Below are 17,236 nucleotides of genomic sequence, written 5' to 3'. Positions count from 1 at the left end.
ACATCGTGCAGCCCGCCTCCAGTGGTGTCGCGACAGGCGTGAATGGAGGGACGAATGGAGACGTGTCGTCTTCAGCGATGAGAGTCGCTTCTGCCTTGGTGCCAATGATGGTCGTATGCGTGTTTGGCGCCGTGCAGGTGAGCGCCACAATCAGGACTGCATACGACCGAGGCACACAGGGCCAACACCCGGCATCATGGTGTGGGGAGCGATCTCCTACACTGGCCGTACACCACTGGTGATCGTCGAGGAGACACTGAATAGTGCACGGTACATCCAAACCGTCATCGAACCCATCGTTCTACCATTCCTAGACCGGCAAGGGAACTTGCTGTTCCAACAGGACAATGCACGTCCGCATGTATCCCGTGCCACCCAACGTGCTCTAGAAGGTGTAAGTCAACTACCCTGGCCAGCAAGATCTCCGGATCTGTCCCCCATTGAGCATGTTTGGGACTGGATGAAGCGTCGTCTCACGCGGTCTGCACGTCCAGCACGAACGCTGGTCCAACTGAGGCGCCAGGTGGAAATGGCATGGCAAGCCGTTCCACAGGACTACATCCAGCATCTCTACGATCGTCTCCATGGGAGAATAGCAGCCTGCATTGCTGCGAAAGGTGGATATACACTGTACTAGTGCCGACATTGTGCATGCTCTGTTGCCTGTGTCTATGTGCCTGTGGTTCTGTCAGTGTGATCATGTGATGTATCTGACCCCAGGAATGTGTCAATAAAGTTTCCCCTTCCTGGGACAATGAATTCACGGTGTTCTTATTTCAATTTCCAGGAGTGTAGTTTGGACAAGAAGAGAATAGAAGATTTCGAAATGTGGTGATACAGAAGAATACTGAAGATTAGATAGGTAGATCACATAACTAATGAGGAGGTACTGAATAGAATTGGGGAGAAATTTGTGGCACAACTTGGCTAGAAGAAGGGATCAGTTGGTAGGAAATGTTCTGAGGCATCAAGGGATCACCAATTTAGTATTGGAGGTCAGCGTGGAGGGTAAAAATCGTAGAAGGAAACTAAGAGATGAATACGGTAAGCAGAGCCAAAAGGATGTAGGTTGCAGTAGGTACTGGGAGAAGCTTGCACAGGATAGAGTAGCATGGAGAGCTGCATCAAACAAATCTGTGGAGTGCAGACCACAACAACAACATTAATATCAAATTTCGTAAGTGAATGTATGTATTGTGAAGATACTGTAAAATATCACTGGTTCCTTAAATAAACCTCAACTCCACTCACTTTCACTATTCTATTCACTATTTCTAATATATTTTTGCAGGCTCAATGCTCTCAAGAGATGAAGGTTTAAGAGTTTCGTAGAAGAATTTCTGAATAAAAACATACAGTTACATTTTGTGTTGATATGGTAAGTATTAAGTAGAAGCAAGCATACTGACGTGAAATAGCATTTCTTCAGTGAAGAACTGAATCAATGCTGATTCAACATACACCACCATTAATATCAAGAACAACTTGCTGACTACTAACTAAACATGTCCAAAGTATTCTTTTAAAATACTTAAAGAAAAGTTAATGTTTAATTGAAATTAAAATCTTTTGTATGTGTAATACGATATTTTCTGAGACTATCGTTACCAATTTTTTGTGAGACCAAGCATCATCTCGAGAAACATAACGTCAACATATCCAACATAAAGAACAAGCAGCAAGCAACAAGAGCAGTGTGCTGTTGGTCGGTCTGTGTGTAGGCTTCCACCAAATTGTTCGTTTTGCCGACTTAAAAAAAGAAAAATGTGTGTTGCGTAGGCACAAGAAGAGCTATCTCTTCAGGACTTCTATCCTTGATAATATGGTCCATTTATAGATTGTGAGACGTTCTCGTCCTTAATTTTGTTTTGAGTTTCATTATGGTCATTTCATTATGACCACATCCTTTTTTGGTATATTGTTCATCTGCGTTTTAGAACTTCTTTACGTTGGCCGCACTGGGCTGACATCACCAGAGCCATAAAAGAATCAGAGATGTACATGACAGGGGAAATGTTTTTGTGATGTAAATAAGGTCTGAAGTGTTTGCGATTGAAACATGTCAACATTGGGATATGAATAAAACAACATCGTTGTCAGTCAAATAATAGTATGTATTTGCGATTCAGAATCACCATTTATTGAAAACTTAAAGGTAGTTTTGTTGATATGGAGATTAAGGATTGTTTTCGTTCCACTGTACATAAGATACCAGGGTACTCTTGAAAAAGGGAGCCTTTATTTCAAATTGTGCAGTGAGTTACCAGTTCTGACGAAAACATTTCGGTTTGTGGGTTCTCACTGGTTTAGCATAATCATTAAAAAAAAAGTCATTTTTCGAAATAGCTGTTACGTTTTTCGTTCTTATGTGATTTCTCACAGTTGTCAGTAAATCCCCTTGGCTTCTGCCTGTTTGACTAAAAACATCAGTAGGATACTATATTCGACTTGGATATGTTTTCGAATTGTTTTAGTGACCCCTCTATGTGCTAAACATGTTGATTAAAATTTACTACTGTGCAGTTTGTATGGATTGTATTTATGCTGGTGTATAAATGCATAACATGCGCTTGCTTCGTTAATTGATTAATAAACTATTTCTGTAAGCCTATACACGGTTTCTTGACCACACTACTGCTGGAATGCATGCTTTGTGGAGTGATGTTCCGGTGAAATCGCCAAGCAAGAGAGATAAATCTGACAGATTGTTAATTGACTTCTCTAAAGTGATGTAAATTTTAGTGTCAGTATTTTCATTGGATTTACACCGTAATTTATTGTACAGACAGTTCTTCGTTTCTGTTTATTTTTCAAAGTAGAAATCAGTTCTTACAATCGCAATTTGTGCAACAGTTTTTCTGGATAAATATTTGACAACTGGCGGTTGCAATAACATTTTCTGTGTTAGCAAGTTCTGGACAGTGCTTTGTTATTTCCTATCCATAAATTTCTCACTCTCATATAATGTGTGTGAAAATTGTTAGCAATAAAACAGTCTACAGCTGCTCACTTATTATTAGTCTGTAGTTAGAGCCCCAACGACAACTAGAGAGTAATATGAACCAAGAGTGGTAAATGAAATATAAATAGAACTGAAATTCATTACTCTTAAAACTTCTGCAGTGTACCATAATTGTTACTGTGTACATTTCCAGGTACTTATCCCAAGCCCATGATCCAATATTTTTTTCACACTGTTTAGATGACACTCAGTCATCTTTCTCTGGTGTAGCAAGTGAAAGTCTTAGGTGTGATGACTGGGACTACAGCGAGTGATTATTAATGGATTCACTTTTCCTTTGTTGCCAGGCCAAAACACCATTCACAGTATTCCTCTTGCTGTTAGTTTTGAGACCTCTAACCATACTGTAATGAAGCTCAAGGAGGGAAGCCTTATTTAAACTGAAGACTGTTTGTGATACCAGTACATGTAAAGTTTTGTGCATAATTATTACAAGACGAAGGTCAATATACTACTTGAAGGGATGCCTTCCTGTCACTTGCCACCTCTTTTTTAATAAAAAAGGAGCGCAGTGACCTGAGTGTTGCTAATTGGGGTAGGACTGTGTACAGTGTTATACAAACAGCAACAAATACATCGGACCTGTTTGAGGATGGCTGCATAGTAACTGGTATTGGTGACAATGAGGAAGTTGTAGCAACACTTATTACCAAAATACGGAGGACAGCTAAAACAAATAGAATTATCTGTGTGTTCAGTAGACTGGATAAGCAGTAGTGTCATATCTCAGTGAGGAACCTGAAACTTTCATCTTGGACCAGAGCATGTAGAGGAACTATGGCTCAAGTTTAAAAGAATAGTTGACTATTCACTGTGTAGATATGTACCCAGTAGAAGAGTTCAGGATTTGAGGGACCTCCTGTGGTATACAGTCATTTTAAAGAAACTTGTGAAGACATCAATGACTACAATATCAGAATATTATAATAACTCCAATAAAACCCAAATTCTATTTGTATGTAAAGGCTGTTAGTGGTACCACTCGAGACACTCAAGGATGAATTAGGAACTTTAATTGAGGATAGCAAAGCAGATATGCTTAACTCAGTTCCCACAATTTCATTCTCACATCACTGCAAAAAATGAGTGATGTAGATATTAGTGTAAGTGGTGTTGAGAAACAGCTGAAATTACTTAAAATTTATCAAAACTTCATGGCCCAATGGAATCCCTGTCGGATCCTGTACAGGATTTGTGATTGAGTTAGCACCTCTGTTAGTCATAATGTACCATAGATCCCTCAACAAAAATGCCTGCTCAGTGGTGGGAAGAAAGCACAGGTCACACCACTCTACAAGAAGAGTGGCAGCAGTGATCCACAAAACTACCAACCAATACCCTTGACAGCTATTTGTTGTACAATCTTACAACACATTCTGAGCTCAAAAATGATGAGGAATCTTGAACAGAGTGACCTCCTCCATATCAACAATAATTTATTCTGAAGAAATTGATCGTATGAAATCCAACTCTCACATACCGAAAGGCATGAATCAAGACAGGTATATGCAGTATTTCCTGATTTCCTATAAGCGTTTTACTCAGTACTACACCTACACTTACTATCAAAAGTACAATCATATGAGATATCAAGTGAATTTTATGACTGGAGTGAGGCTTGCTTGGACAGTCATCAACAGACGTGGAGTTACCTATGAATGTGTCCTAGTGTTCATGTTGTTTATTAATGACTTTGTTGACATCATAGAAACATTAGGCTTATCACAGATGATGCATGTAACTATAATAAAGTATTGCCTGAAAAATGCTGCACGGATATTCAGTCATATCATGATAAGATTTCAGAGTGGTGCAAAGATTAGCAGCATGCTTTAAATATTCAGAAATCTAAAATTGTGCTCTTCACAAAATGCAAAACCAAAGTTTCTTTCGACCAAAATATTAATGAGTCATGACTGTATCAATTAATTCAAACAAAAAACTTGGGGTAACACTTTGGAGGGATATGTACTGGAACGATCGCACAGGTTCTTTCTTAGGGAAAGCAAGTGGCAGATTCAGTTTGTTCATAGAGTACCAGTGAAATGCTATGAGCCTATAAAAGAGAATGCTTACAAATCATTTGTGCAACCCACCCTAGAATACCACTTAAGTGTGTGGAACCTGTGCCAGACAGGACTAACAGAGGATATTGAATATATACGAAGAAGGACAGTGCAAATGGTCACAGGTTTGTTTGATCTGTGGAAAAGTGTCATGGAAATGGTGGAAGCACTGATCTGGCAGAGTGCTGAAGGTAAATGCAAACTATTCTGAGAAAGCCTACGTACAAAGTTCCAAGAATTAGCTTGTAATGATGACACAAGGAATATTCTACAACTCCCTTAGGGATCACGAGGGCAAGGTGAGATTAATTGCAGCATGCACACAGAAACATTTAAATCGCCTTTCCTCCTGCACTCCTTACTTGACTGCAATTGAAGGAAACCTTAATAACTGATACAATGGGAAATAATCACTGCCAGCACTTCACTGGTTTGCGGAGTATGGATGTAGATTAAACATACAATTCTCATGTTTTCTAAATAATGTTTGAGTGTTTCTTGTAAACATTGACATACCTACCTCCTGTGCGTATCCGAGGAGTCTTCTGCCCATTTATCAACGTAATGACCCCTCTGTCCCTCTTTTGCATTTCTGCCAGTTCTCAAACTTCATTTCTTCTTTTGCTGATTTTTATGTTTTCTATCACTCTCACACTCCGAACATGTTCCAAGTAACTTTGGATCCCATGTGAACTCTTCTCCTGCAGCCACCATGACATTTTTTAGTGCTGGATCAAATGATGTGCTAGGGAAAATGTTTTTACTGTATTATTAATGCAACAGCTGTGACCACCGCACAACTATGACCACCACCGCCAATAACAACAACTACTACTACTACTCCTGCTGCTGCTGCCCATAAAATATGAAATAAAATCTGTAAAGGAATTGAGGGAAGGCTATTATCTGATTGTTTCACTGGCGTTTTTGACAGTATTATTTTTTGCCTTGAATAAGTTTAGGAGCTGTGCCATGCAATTTACACATTTTCCTGACATTTAGTAAGATAGGTCTACAGTGAATTCGTATCTTAGATATAGACACAAAAATGCACGATAAGTGCATGTTTAAAGAAATCAAATAGTTTAAGAAAACTATTCTGTTCAGTCACATTGTGGCCACTTGTCAAAAGTCCAAATAACCACCTTCTGCAGTGCACACTGCTGCAAGATGCACAGAAAGTGTGTCCTTGAAGTTCTGTAAGGTACTAATAGAGATGCTGATGTAAATGCTGTGGCTAGCCGCACCAGGTTTCTCGGCTGAGGACCCGCGAAGCGAACAATGTGATTGAGATGGTACCACGTGTTTTGGATTGGATTTAAATCTGTGCAGTTAAATGGTCAGGGGAGTGCAGTAAACTCATCCTGGTGCTCTTCGGATCATGCGTATACACTGTGAGCTGCGTGACATGTTGCATTGCCCTCCTGATAGATGCTATTGTGCTGAGGAAAAAAATGCTCTGCATGCAGTAATGGACATGGCTCCAAGGATAGATGCATACGTGGGTTGATCCATTGTGCCTTTCAGAATGACGGAATCATCCAGCGAATGTCACAAAAACATTCCCTACACCATTATGCTCCCTCCTCTGCCTGGATCCTTCTGATAATTGTTGTAAGGTGTTTACTTTAAGACGTTTCGGAGCATAAAACTTGATTCATCTGAAAAGGCCACCTGTCACTATTCGCTGACTGTCCAATTGGAATATTGGTATGCAAATTCCAGCCTGTGTTGCCAATGAACAGCACGGGTGCCTGTACTAGGCACCCTGCTGTGGAGACCCATACACATCAACGTTCACTGTATGTTCATTGAGAAGACACTGTTGGTAGCTTCGTCGTTTGTCTGGGTGGTCAGATGCTCAACATTTGCACATCTGTTTGCCCATAGACACATCGGCAGCTGTCGTTCACCCCTGTAAACTGTGGCCCATGGTGCACCACAGTTGCTTCAGTGCTAGTTTTGGATAGCACCATTTTGCCATGCATATTACACTATGACCACAGCTGTGCTGCCACCTGCCGTCTGTGAGTTGTTATTGCATGTTTACGTCGAACACAGGCAGTGGTCGCATCAATGTGTCTAGACTGTGTAAAAGAATTTACTAGTTCGAATAATAGTGCGATCTGTGTTAGTCTTATTTTATTTACTTATTTATTTATTTGCAAGTTTTGGCCACAAGATAACTGAATACATAGATTGAGATATAAGATGAAATATTAGAACACAATATTTTGCTTTCAGTATCAAGTACTTCACCATATAATTGCTAGTCAGATGTAAACTGATCTCACCAATAGTGTTTATGGACAGATTTGGCCCATCTTTTCTGGTACGTATACTGTCCTGTTTCTATCAGAGGGAAAAAGGTACTTCGCTAAAGACTGAATAGACAATGAAAACATGCAAGGCTCTATTGTAATCTTATCTTACAATTTTATTCACCTTAGTTCTGAGAGGGAAAGTAACTGCATCCATGTTTCTAATGAAATGCAGATCATTGATGTTCGTATGGTCATTGATATAGCCTTAATTGATGCTGTTCAGCAGACTGTTAGTACGCAGACAGTTTTACATTCTCCCTGTTAAACTTCTAACAACTATCATTCCATTGTGGTATTCTTTCAAGGCTATCATTGGTCTCTTACAAAAAAGTTCAACTCTTTTATAGGTTCCATAGTTAACCTCAGGTAAATGAAATGGGCTATGAATTCCATCCAAGAAGATCTATTTTAAAGTTTGAAGGGTGAGTCCCAAGTCTAAAGTACGATATCTGCCTAATTAAATGGTCTTGAAGTACAAATCTATTAGTATAATAACGATATCAATACAGCCACAGTGTTCCTGCAGTGGACAGCAGATAGATTTCAGAAAAATAGGTTACGGATATGGAAAAAGTGATTTGGGACAAAATGACATTGTACTTTTGTTCAAATACTCTGAGATGATTAGTCAGATTCCTTGCTCAAATGCTAAATGCACAGCTCCTTCATTCTCCTCAGTGCAGTGTGGCCCCTAGATCATGCTAAAACAAAACATGCACTATTTTTAATTGTAAGTTAGGATTTGGGATTGTAACCATTGAAGTACATTCATTAAGTAATACATAAAAAATACAGTGTAAGCCTACCCAAATGAAAACAGAGAGCATGTAAAACAACTGATGAGATATTTTGAAAAACAATTAGCTGTGATCTGTAATCTGGAATGAATATTCCTACTTGTATAGACAGGTAAAATTATCATGCTGTAGACCTATTTACATCCCTTTGTCTTACTTCTAATAGATATAATTTCATTACAGCAGTGGTTCTAGACTACCGCACATCTTTTACAAAACAATTTATTGACACAATCAGGGACATTAAATAATTTTGCTATGTTAGCAACAGATTACAAATTGTTTTAACATTCATTTCACAGTGGTGGAGGGTGTATTCCTTATATATATATATATATATATATATATATATATATATATATATATATATATATATATATATAACAGAGGGAAACATTCCACGTGGAAAAATATATCTCCCTTAAAAAACCCACATCCTTTCGTCTTTCCCTCTCCTTCCCCTCTTTCCTGATGAGGCAACAGTTTGTTGCGAAAGCTTGAATTTTGTGTGTATATTTGTGTTTGTTTGTGTGTCTATCGACCTGCCAGCGCTTTTGTTTGGTAAGTCTCACATCTTTCTTTATATATATATATATATATATATATATATATATATATATATATATATATATATATATAAAGGTTGCTTCATCAGGAAAGAGGGAAAGACGAAAGGATGTGGGTTTTAAGGGAGAGGGTAAGGAGTCATTCCAATCCTGGGAGTGGAAAGATTTACCCTAGGGGGGAAAAAACACAGGTATACACTCGCACACGCACACATATAGGGATTTGTGTGTGTGTGTGTGTGTGTGTGTGTTCGTGTGTTTTTTATTGTCTCCTATCAACATACCAACGCTTTCGTTTGGTAAGTTACAGACTCACAACTACTTTACGGTGCAACTGCTCTCATACAAGAGTGAAGTCTGCTACATTGAATTCATGGTAAAGTGACAAACACAACTAGCAAAATCGTCCATCTGTATACAAAAAAGACAATGGATGCTATTGAGAACAGACAACCATAGCCTTAGCTGCAAGAAGCAAGTGAACTGTTGAACTTTACATTTATTTATACATTTATGTGCAAAGATCTGTTTTAACTTGTTCTGTCAATGTATGACTGACTAAATAAAAGTCAAACATTCCTAATACTTTGATATTAAAATCTTATCTGTGTCATTGCATCACCTAGAAGGCTTTGCCTCCTTTTTGTGTCTCTTGACACTTACAGGTCCCACTTCACTTCATTGCATAGGTATTTACCACAGTTGCCTTGGTATTTCAGCTTGACAGGTTTGAGGTGCTATGTCAGGTGAACTGAGTGATATGGGATAGGAATGTGGTACTGTTCAGAAAGCTCTGCTGCGGGCACTGGGAAGTTTTGTGTGAAATGGAGGAATAGGTAGGTATGGGAAGATAGGCCAGAGGAAGGAGACTGCAGTAGAGTGGAGAGAGTGAGAGTGTAGAATGATGGAGTGAAATGGGGAGGGGAGCAGGCCTGGGAACAGGGCTGTCAGTGAGTGTGGGATTGAGTGGAGATTGAGGCAAGGAGGCTTATCAGATTGTAGACTGTGTTTGATGTAAAAGCTTTCTGAGTATGGTAGTGTAAAAAATTATACTGATGAAACAAATGTTTCGGCCACAGTGAAAGTGGCCTTCTTTGAGTAGATCTTAAAGAAGGCCATTGTAACAGTGGCCAAAATCTTGGCATCTCCAGTATAGTTTTTTACATTATGACGTAGTACATACTCAGAAAACGTTTTAAGTCAACTGACTCTGGATGTTGAAGCATACCTAAGTATATGGATGTGTTGATTGTACATTCATTCATTCATTGATGCTCTGTTGATCCAGCAAACAAAAGAACTGTATGGATATATAACAAGCCATGTTTATCACCCCCCCCCCCCCTCACCTCCACCAAAAAAATTACTAATTGTAACACAAAGTGTGCCGTAACAAAATATGCTAATAATTACAGACTTGAGTGTTTAATATACTGGAACTAAAGTATAAAAAAATAAAACCATGCATTACAATTATTCTACAGTATAAATTAAAAATTGCTAAAATTAAAGTAGGCGATTAAATTGAACATAAAAAATTTCAGTGATGATGTAGATTACAGTATTAATTTCCAATGTGGCAGTAATAAATATTACCTGTACAGTGTCAGCCAGTGAAAAATCCTGATTGGAATAGCAGCAATATTGAAAACGATAGATTGCTAATCTTGCATGCTTGATTTCAATGACTGCTTCACAACCCACACCACCTGGATCCTCCCTTCCACCACTACTTTTCTAAACTGTCAGATGGGAGTTATTCTTACAAGACATTCTCCTCTTCTGAAATTATCCCACCCGCAACATATGGTAACCTACTGCTTCCACACCCTCCACCCATCTATCCATGGTGTATGGTGATTACCTATGCATTCTCAGCAAATGGTATAAGTACTCCTTTAAGAAAATCAATACAGTAACCAATCTGGCACAGAGTTGCATACTCTCTCATATTTAGCCCACTGAAACGTAGGACTCAAATTTCTGCTGCCTGACCTGTTGCCTTACTGTTGTTGTTGTGGTCTTCAGTCCTGAGACTGGTTTGATGCAGCTCTCCATACTACTCTATCCTGTGCAAGCTTCTTCATCTCCCAGAACTTACTGCAACCTACATCTTTCTGAATCTGTTTAGTGTATTCACCTCTTGGTCTCCCTCTACGATTTTTACACTCCACGCTTCCCTCCAGTACTAAATTGGTGATCCCTTGATGCCTCAGAACATGTCCTACCAACCGATCCCTTCTTCTAGTCAAGTTGTGCCACAAACTCCTCTTCTCCCCAATTCTATTCAGTACCTCCTCATTAGTTACATGATCTACCCATCTAATCTTGAGCATTCTTCTGTAGCACCACATTTCGAAAGCTTCTATTCTCTTCTTGTCCAAACTAGTTATCGTCCATGTTTCACTCCTCACAAATACTTTCAGAAATGACTTCCTGACATTTAAATCTATACTCGATGTTAACAAATTTCTCTTCTTCAGAAATGCTTTCCTTGCCATTGCCAGTCTACATTTTATACCCTCTCTACTTCGACCATCATCAGTTATTTTGCTCCCCAAATAGCAAAACTCCTTTACTACTTTAAGTGTCTCATTTCCTAATATAATTCCCTCACCATCACCCGACTTAATTCGACTTCATTCCATTATCCTCATTTTGCTTTTGTTGATGTTCATCTTATATCCTCCTTTCAAGACACTATCCATTCCGTTCAACTGATCTTCCAAGTCCTTTGCTGTCTCTGACAGAATTACAATGTCATCAGCGAACCTCAAAGTTTTTATTTCTTCTCCATGGATTTTAATACCTACTCCGAATTTTTCTTTTGTTTCCTTTACTGCTTGCTCAATATACAGATTGAATAACATCGGGGAGAGGCTACAACCCTGTCTCACTCCCTTCCCAACCACTGCTTCCCTTTCATGTCCCTTGACTCTTATAACTGCCATCTGGTTTCTGTACAAATTGTAAATAGCCTTTCGCTCCCTGTATTTTACCCCTGCCACCTTCAGAATTTGAAAGAGAGTATTCCAGTCAACATTGTTAAAAGCTTTCTCTAAGTCTACAAATGCTATGAAGGTAGGTTTGCTTTTCCTTAATCTAGCGTCTAAGATAAGTGGTAGGGTCAGTATTGCCTCACGTGTTCTAATATTTCTACGGAATCCAAACTGATCTTCCCCGAGGTCGGCTTCTACCAGTTTTTCCCTTCGTCTGTAAAGAATATGCGTTAGTATTTTGCATCAGTGACTTATTAAACTGATTGTTCGGTAATTTTCACATCTGTCAGCACCTGCTTTCTTTGGGATTGGAATTATTATATTCTTCTTGAAGTCTGAGGGTATTTCGCCTGTCTCATACATCTTGCTCACCAGATGGTAGAGTTTTGTCATGACTGGCTCTCCCAAGGCCGTCAGTAGTTCTAATGGAATGTTGTCTACTCCCGGAGCCTTGTTTCGACTCAGGTCTTTCAGTGCTCTGTCAAACTCTTCACTCAGTATCGTATCTCCCATTTCATCTTCATCTACATCCTCTTTCATTTCCATAATATTGTCCTCAAGTACGTCACCCTTGTAGAGACCCTCTATATACTCCTTCCACCTTTCTGCTTTCCCTTCTTTGCTTAGAACTGGGTTTCCATCTGTGTTCTTGATATTCATACAAGTGGTTCTCTTTTCTCCAAAGGTCTCTTTAATTTTCCTGTAGGCAGTATCTATCTTACCCTAGTGAGACAAGCCTCTACGTTGTTACATTTGTCCTCTAGCCATCCCAGCTTAGCCATTTTGCACTTTCTGTTAATCTCATTTTTGAGACGTTTGTATTCCTTTTTGCCTGCTTCATTTACTGCGTTTTTATATTTTCTCCTTTCATCAATTAAATACAATATTTCTACCCAAAGATTTCTACTAGCCCTCTTCTTTTTACCTACTTGATCCTCTGCTGCCTTCACTACTTCATCCCTCAGAGCTACCCATTCTTCTTCTACTGTATTTCTTTCCCCCATTCCTGTCGATTGTTCCCTTATGCTCTCCCTGAAACTCTGTACAACCTCTGGCTCTTTCGGTTTATCCAGGTCCCATCTCCTTAAATTCCCACCTTTTTGCAGTTTCTTCAGTTTTAATCTAACTGTGAGCAATGAACATCAAGTCAGGTGAAATGTTGCTATGGCTGGATGACACCCCTGAGGAGAGCCCTTGACTGCTGTAGATGGTGTGAGTTAAACTTAGACCAGATAATAACCATGTGGAACTATCTGTCTTAGTGACTGGAATAAGAAAATTTAGTGTGGACCCTCTGCCACCTCTTTGCTAACCATGCCTTGGGACAAGGACCAGGCTAGGAAATAAGAAATCAAACAATTTACTCAATACCTCATGTATACGAGGACTAGCACAACAATGAAACCTATATTTTTTGAGGAGAATATTAAAGAGAAGTTTGGAAAAGTTGCCATGCTGGAGAAAATGAAGACTGGGATCTTATTGACTAAAGAAGCAACTGAAACGCAATCTCAAGCACTCTGAGTCTGTATTGACCTAGGTGATATCCCTCTCACTGGAAGAAAGGAGTACTAGTTCTGCAAGTTTCGCGGGAGAGTTTCTGTGCAGTTTGGAAGGTAGGAGATGAGGTACGGGGCGTGAATCGTGCTTGGGTACCTCAGATGGTGGAGACTTGCCCGTGTAAGGCAAAGGTCCTGAGTTCGAGTCTCAGTCCAGCACACAGTTTTAATCTGCCAGGAAGTTTCATATCAGTGCACACTCCGCTGCAGAATGAAAATTTCATTGATTGTGAGACTTCACAGCAGATGACCCCTACATATTCCCATGTTGATGCAATGACATTGTCAATTACAATTGGAGAGAAGGAAAGTTGCTACTCACCATATAGCAGAGATGCTGAGCTGCGATAGGCACAATAAAAAAGATTCACACAATCATAGCTTTAAGGCCTTTGTCAGTAGTACACACACACACACACACACACACACACACACACACACACACACACACACACATACATGCAAGCGCAACATGCACACACATCTGCAGTCTCAGAGAGCTGAAACTACACTCTCTGAGACTGCAGATGTGTGTGCAAGTTGCGCTTGTGTGTGTGTGTGTGTGTGTGTGTGTGTGTTTGTGTTTGTGTTTGTGTTTGTGTATGTACTGCTGACAAAGGCCTTAATGGCCAAAAGCTATGATTGTGTGAATCTTTTTATTGTGCCTATTGTGGCTCAGCATCTCCGCTGTATGGTGAGTAGCAACTTTCCTTCTCTCATATGGCTACATTTCATCCTGGATTTTCCATTGTTCAGTTACAATTGGAGTTGGCATAGGATCTTTGAGGTAGGACTATGGATCAATGAAAACATGTTGCTTGGTCAGGTGAATGACATTTATTTTTGCACTAGGTCAGTGGCCATTTATGGACACACCATCATCCGTGCGAACAGTTGTTTGAAATGTGCACTGCATCATGGGAGTAGACGCCGGGGTGGGGAGAGCAGTAGTGTGCATTGAGGAACATTCACCTATGTTTCCATGAGACCTTTGATAGTTACTGAAGGGACTACAAAAGCTGTGGACTACGTGAATTGTGTACTGTCTGTGTATCCCTTTATGCTTGATTTCTTCCCTGATGACAAAGGCATCCTTCAGCAGGAAAACTATTTATGTCACAAGGCCAGAAATGTGCTACAGTGGTTTGAGGAGCATGATAGTTTACAGGAATTGAGCAATGTGTGTGTATGTGTGTTGTGTGTGTGTAGCTATCTGGTGCCCCCTACTTCTGGAAACATGCGAAGGAATTGTCAAATTCATACCACAAGACATTGATACTGTATTGTGTTTCAAAGGTGGACCAAGACACTATTAAGCAGGTGGTCATAGTGTCATGGCTCATAAGTGTCTGGAGACGGAATAACTATTACATCAGTTACCCCTCTCCTTTATCCTGCTTTTTGAATGGAACACCCACAATTATCTGTGGGGCAGTGAGAGTATAAATAGTAGAGGTCAAGTAATCAAGCTGCTAATCATGGATTTTAGACGTTGCATAGTACACTGAAGTCTATGTCGCCATATCCCACAAAAATGATATTGACAAGTCAGTGAAAAAAAAAAAAAAAAGAAATTATACATAATTAACAGTGCAGCACACATGTGATACACTTGTCTTCTGTCCATTTTGATGCAAGTCTGTACTGTGTAGGTTTAAAGAAACAGGGGAAGGACATTACAATAACAAAGAGGACATCCCTATCTCTATATTCTAATTTTATATAAATGACTTCAAGCACAATCATGTTATTTAATCGAACAATGGAAGTGGGATTGTTGGAAACAATACATTGATTCAATGAATGTACATGCCCCAGACATCCAAGTGTTGTCAAATGTGTGATGTATCAGTGGGCATCGTTTCCCAGTTGGAATTTGGAATTTTAGGTAGAGTAGTAGAAGGTTGTATACATGGAAGAACCCTGGAGATACTAAAAGGTATCAGATAGATTATATAATGGTAAGACAGAGATTTAGGAACCAGGTTTTAAATTGTAAGACATTTCCAGGGGCAGATGCGGACTCTGACCACAATCTATTGGTTATGACCTGTAGATTAAAACTGAAGAAACTGCAAAAAGGTGGGAATTTAAGGAGATGGGACCTGGATAAACTGAAAGAACCAGAGGTTGTACAGAGTTTCAGGGAGAGCATAAGGGAACAATTGACAGGAATGGGGGAAAGAAATACAGTAGAAGAAGAATGGGTAGCTTTGAGGGATGAAGTAGTGAAGGCAGCAGAGGATCAAGTAGGTAAAAAGACGAGGGCTAGTAGAAATCCTTGGGTAACAGAAGAAATATTGAATTTAATTGATGAAAGGAGAAAGTATAAAAATGCAGTAAATGAAGCAGGCAAAAAGGAATACAAACGTCTCAAAAATGAGATCGACAGGAAGTGCAAAATGGCTAAGCAGGGATGGCTAGAGGACAAATGTAAGGATGTAGAGGCTTGTCTCACTAGGGGTAAGATAGATACTGCCTACAGGAAAATTAAAGAGACCTTTGGAGAGAAGAGAACCACTTGTATGAATATCAAGAGCTCAGATGGCAACCCAGTTCTAAGCAAAGAAGGGAAGGCAGAAAGGTGGAAGGAGTATATAGAGGGTCTATACAAGGGCGATGTACTTGAGGACAATATTATGGAAATGGAAGAGGATGTAGATGAAGATGAAATGGGAGATACGATACTGCGTGAAGAGTTTGACAGAGCACTGAAAGACCTGAGTCGAAACAAGGCCCCCGGAGTAGACAACATTCCATTGGAACTACTGACGGCCTTGGGAGAGCCAGTCCTGACAAAACTCTACCATCTGGTGAGCAAGATGTATGAAACAGGCGAAATACCCTCAGACTTCAAGAAGAATATAATAATTCCAATCCCAAAGAAAGCAGGTGTTGACAGATGTGAGAATTACCGAACAATCAGTTTAATAAGCCACAGCTGCAAAATACTAACACGAATTCTTTACAGACGAATGGAAAAACTAGTAGAAGCCGACCTCGGGGAAGATCAGTTTGGATTCCGTAGAAATACTGGAACACGTGAGGCAATACTGACCTTACGACTTATCGTAGAAGAAAGATTAAGAAAAGGCAAACCTACGTTTCTAGCATTTGTAGACTTAGAGAAAGCTTTTGACAATGTTGACTGGAATACTCTCTTTCAAATTCTAAAGGTGGCAGGGGTAAAATACAGGGAGCGAAAGGCTATTTACAATTTGTACAGAAAGCAGATGGCAGTTATAAGAGTCGAGGGGCATGAAAGAGAAGCAGTGGTTGGGAAGGGAGTGAGACAGGGTTGTAGCCTCTCCCCGATGTTATTCAATCTGTATATTGAGCAAGCAGTAAAGGAAACAAAAGAAAAATTTGGAGTAGGTATTAAAATCCATGGAGAAGAAATAAAAACTTTGAGGTTCGCCGATGACATTGTAATTCTGTCAGAGACAGCAAAGGACTTGGAAGAGCAGTTGAACGGAATGGATGGTGTCTTGAAGGGAGGATATAAGATGAACATCAACAAAAGCAAAACGAGGATAATGGAATGTAGTCGAATTAAGTCGGGTGATGTTGAGGGTATTAGATTAGGAAATGAGACACTTAAAGTAGTAAAGGAGTTTTGCTATTTGGGGAGCAAAATAACTGATGATGGTCGAAGTAGAGAGGATATAAAATGTAGACTGGCAATGGCAAGGAAAGCGTTTCTGAAGAAGAGAAATTTGTTAACATCGAGTATAGATTTAAGTGTCAGGAAGTCATTTCTGAAAGTATTTGTATGGAGTGTAGCCATGTATGGAAGTGAAACATGGACGGTAAATAGTTTGGACAAGAAGAGAATAGAAGCTTTCGAAATGTGGTGCTACAGAAGAATGCTGAAGATTAGATGGGTAGATCACATAACTAATG

General features: G+C 39.6%; 1 protein-coding gene across 2 annotated transcripts in view; it reads left to right on the top strand.

The window, feature by feature from the left end:
* The first annotated feature begins 1,982 nt into the window (after positions 1-1,982).
* Positions 1,983-17,236, top strand: part of LOC126236737 (uncharacterized) — a 225,451-nt gene continuing 210,197 nt past the window's right edge. Inside the window, exon 1 of one of the 2 annotated variants that reach the window (XM_049946267.1) lies at positions 1,983-2,110. The gene's annotated coding sequence lies outside the window, so the exon portion shown is untranslated. The remainder of the gene's footprint in view (positions 2,111-17,236) is intronic. The other variant, XM_049946269.1, reaches the window with a different exon arrangement.

Source organism: Schistocerca nitens, chromosome 2, assembly GCF_023898315.1.
Source record: "Schistocerca nitens isolate TAMUIC-IGC-003100 chromosome 2, iqSchNite1.1, whole genome shotgun sequence".
NCBI lineage: Eukaryota > Metazoa > Arthropoda > Insecta > Orthoptera > Acrididae > Schistocerca > Schistocerca nitens.
The sequence above is the reverse complement of the archived record's forward strand: the minus strand, read 5'-3'. Positions and strand labels throughout refer to the sequence as shown.